This window comes from Chaetura pelagica, unplaced genomic scaffold, assembly GCF_000747805.2.
Source record: "Chaetura pelagica isolate M959 unplaced genomic scaffold, ChaPel_1.0 scaffold472, whole genome shotgun sequence".
In the NCBI taxonomy this organism is placed as follows: Eukaryota; Metazoa; Chordata; class Aves; order Apodiformes; family Apodidae; genus Chaetura; species Chaetura pelagica.
In genome coordinates this window covers 64,835-69,287 of record NW_009952566.1, presented here as the reverse complement: position 1 = coordinate 69,287, position 4,453 = coordinate 64,835, and positions in this window count along the sequence as shown.

The window sequence follows — 4,453 nt, the reverse complement described above, 5'->3', positions numbered from 1 at the left end:
GTAGGGAAATTACAAAGATCTGAAAATGTATTTCTGATATTGAGTATGCTGGAGAATTGTTTTGACTTTCACTTCAATGCTACAGCTTGTCAGCTTGCATCAGACAACAGGAAACTGAGAGTGATTGTAAGACACATATACTTAGATCTGGTCTGAATAAATTGGTACCTCATATATATGTTATTTGCACTGATAGATCCACCTGTACAAAGCTCTGTGCCATTTTAAAATGTGTATATTTTTAAGTAAGCTGCAATGCATATTAGCTCATTTTTTCCCCACTTCATTGGACACTTGGGCTCCTGCCATTATTTTCTGCTTTGCCAGTTCATTGGTACAGTGTCTGTGTGTAGTAGTCAAGGGCAAACCACAAGTATGATTTTTTTTCATTAAATCTCAGGCCTGCTAAACTTAGAAATATTACTAATAATTTTGACAGAATTGCAGAAACATCTTCAGTGGTTGAGAATCTTTTTTGCACAGCAACCTTAATAAACAGAATATGTACCATGCACAAACTACAAAATGCATGCTTCAGTTACTGAGCATGAAATTTAGGTGTTTGCTGAGGTCCTTGCATCTTTATGGTGCTAGTTATGTGTGAAGGGTGCAAGGACTAACTCAACTACTTAATCTTCTTTGCCTAAAACCACAAGCCTATTATCCACAAACAGGTGAAGAAAAGGCTATACCATACATGGTTTCTCTTATTTACATAACACAAGCTACTAGCTTTTGTATTTTGCAAGATTATTTTATTTTTCCTCCGAGCAAGAATCACAATGTACTGAATTCAGATAATTAGTACTTCTGTTGACTGGTATCTCTCCTCTCTAATTTATTACAAAGTCATAGTTTAGAGTTCTTAATAGATAGGTATGCATGTCCTTTTTCTTCCTCAAGTTGCAGGTCATGCCAACACAACAGCTGTAACTTTCTACTGAAGTGTTAATGTATAATAAGAATGGAAAATATTTATTTTTTTCTCTTGTAAATTGACAATGAAGACAATAGTGTGTACTATATTCTTTATATACAGCCATTGCTACATAGAACTGATTATACAAATGAGTAAAGCCATTGCAAATAAGTGCTTGAAGCCTGCACTGCTGAGCAGTTTGAAACAAACAGCTTGTTTCGACTTGCCCTGTGCATTTTAGTATTTAAAGTTCGTTTGTCCTGCACAAACAGCACAATAATGATATCTGGAAGCTGTCTTTTATTTAAAAAAAAAAAAAAAAGGAAATTAAAAAAGAAACCAAAATTTTGCATGTGTGTGAGCTGTGTTTTTGGGAGGGAGGGGGCACCAAACCCGATTCTTGGCATCAGGAACCTGTGGTTGTTGCCTGATATAGGAAGTCCAGATTCCTCACTTATGTGATTTTTTTAAATTTACTTATTTATTTTTTAATTTGTGTTGCTTTCAGATTCTCATGACAGGTCTCAAGGGCTTTTTCAACAGATGTGCAGCCCTTACCAGAGTTGTGAGTCACTACTCATGAACGCTGGGCAGTGACTGCATCCACAGAGATGTTGAACATGAGAGCTGTTTTGTGTGAAGGTGGTTTAAAAGTTGTGCTGTATGAAGCAGTCTCTCAAACTAATCATGTGATGCTGAGAAGGGCTTGGTACCCTTAAAAACTTGTTTACCAGCCTTTGGATGCTCAGAGTATAGTATTTGCCTGTAAATAAATACACCCGCTGTGATGATGATTTTACAAGATAGTTTTGAGCAATGCTACAATTTCAGTGTATTTTTGCTGACTCCCTTATTTTACAAGTAAGTTGTTTTGGTAACTTGCTCCAAACCTGACCAGCCTTTGACAAGCTCTTCTGCTATGTCACTTGTTGGAGCTGAGCTCACAGCCTGGGCACGTGCAGTGGCTGTTGAGCTACAGTCAACAGGGCCAATCCAGCAGGGGTAGAGGGGACCAAAGAGCAGGGCTGTGGGGACTGGTGGTAGGAGTTAATTCAACTATATCATACCAAAACTTTTCCTTTAAGGAAATGCCATGGTGATGAGCAAAGACTGGAGTGTCTATCTGTGTTGCTCTGTGGCTGTCCTGCCAGCTGCTGGTAAGCCTTATGCTGAATTGGCCAGGGTTGAAGTTTATGAGACTTCATCAGAGGGGGAAAAAAATCCTGAAAGTGACTTGCCTGTTGAATGTACGGCTCTTGGAGGGAAACTCTGTGGTGTGGCCAAAGAGGATTTTGGGTATTCTTGTGAAATTGTTCCATCCTCCCACCCTCACATGCACACACATCTACTCTTCACTGATGCCCAACTGGGGTAAAGAATCATAGAATCACAGAATCCTAGGGGTTGGAAGGGACCTTGAAAGATCATCCAGTCCAACCCCCCTGCCAGAGCAGGGTCACCCAGAGCACATCACACAGGAACATGTCCAGGTGGGTTTGAATGTCTCCAGTGAAGGAGACTCCACAACCTCCCTGGGCAGCCTGTCCCAGGGCTCTGTCACTCTTACAGTAAAATTTTTTTTCGGATATTCACGTTGAACCTCCTATGCTCCAGTTTGCACCCATTACCCCTTGTCCTATCACTGGTCATCACTGAGAAAAGCCTAACTCTGTCCCCCTGACACTCACCCTTTATGTATTTATAAACATTGATGAGGTCACCCCTCAGTCTCCTTTTCTCCAAGCTAAAGAGACCCAGCTCCCTCAGCTTTTCCTCATAAGGGAGATGTTCCACTCCCTTAATCATCTTAGTAGCTCTGTGCTGGACTCTTTCAAGCAGTAAAGGCTCCTCGGAGAGGCAGGATTTTGCCTGAGACAACTGTGCAGCCCGACTGCTCTGGTAGCTGCTCCTGCATGGCAGCAGCAGGTCACTGCGGTAAGCATGTTGCCTGCTGAAAGGCAGCTGTCAGTTTGCCACTCAGCCAGCGTGTAAACAGCATTGTCTAGGTTGTTCAGTACTTCCAGTTCCTCTAGAACTTCCTCCTGGGCTCTCCCCTAGCTGTAAACCAGCTCACTTACTACAGGCATCAAAACAAAAATAGTGAAAGACTGGCTTTGTTGAGTGGACCTCTGTTTTCCTCTGAGTTTGATAGGTTTGTGTAACAATCTTGAGGCAAAGACATTTAAATAACCTGAACTGGTGGCTGCTTCCAGAAGGTGCTGTCATTAACTGCTCACCCTGGAGGTGGCCTCCCCTTCCCCATCAGGGTAGCACAGGCTGGGTGGGTGCTCTGGTGTGCTCAGCTGGTGTTTGATTGTCACAGTTTGACTCAGGTCCGACAACAATGCTCTCGATCCCCTCCCCCTCCCACCCAGGTAGGGAAGGAGAGAGAGAAAAAGAGAGAGACTTGGCTGGATTGAAAACTAAACTACACAGCTTTAATTAAAACACTAATGAATCATACAAGAAAATATATACAATTATGTACAGATATGTTCAGGAATGGGCAAAAGCCTCTTGCCTCCCCCCACCCCAGCAACTCCCACAGCACTTCCCTGAACTGGGAAGAGTCCCGAGGAATCCCGGAGCTGCTGCTGGAGAAAGAGCAGAGAGTTATGGGGGTCACGAGAGATCAAGCCTGAGGATCGACGGTGATGGATGAACAGAGTCCTCCCTGGACACCGGCCATGGACCGAAGAGAAGGGGGGGAGAAAAAGAAGGAAGGAAGTTGTCTTCTGTGATCTCTGACCTTCCTCTGAGCTTACGTAGATATATGGAATGGAATATCTTTGGCCAATTTTGCTGTCTGTCTAACTCAGCCTCCTACGGGGGGGGTCACAGATCTCCCCATAGTGTCTGAGCTGGCAGAGTGCAGGTGCGGCCTTGAAGCCTCAGTAGTTAGAAAAACATTCCACTGTCTTATCAGCCTAGCAGAACACACTGTTGCTAGTTACAAGAAAGCTTACTGAAGGAAAAAAAAACTCAGTAAAAAGAAAAATTGGCTTCATCCTGGCTCAAACCAGGACATTGATCTTCCAGGGGTGGCTCAGAATCCACTTACAGAGAAATAAAAAGCTGGAACCTGTCCCTGGCTGATTGAGGGAAGGGAACCAAGAGTGCGAGTATTTTTAATAAGCCTGAATTTTCTGCTGTTGTCTGCGGCTGGTTTGGATCCTGCCACCACCTCTTGCTTTTGAGCATTTGTAGACCAGTGTGGGCTGGAGCTCAGGGGTTACAGTGCTTTAACTAACCCAGCGACTTGAGGGCTGTGTCAATCGAGACAGTTTCACTCCCGACTGGGAGCGTTTCCTCCCGGGCCCACCGAGGGCCGGGGCTGTTCGTGGCCCGCGTTACCTCACGCTCCGGCCCCGTCCCCCGCCGGCAAGTAGGGACATTGCCCCATACGGGAGAGTGGGCTGGAGAATAAGGGTTCCGCACACCTGCGGCAGGTGTGGCTGCGGGGAGATGCCCTTCCTCCCGGGCTGGGGATGCTGAACGTCTCTCGGGGGATGATCTCCTTCCCAGACGGCGCCG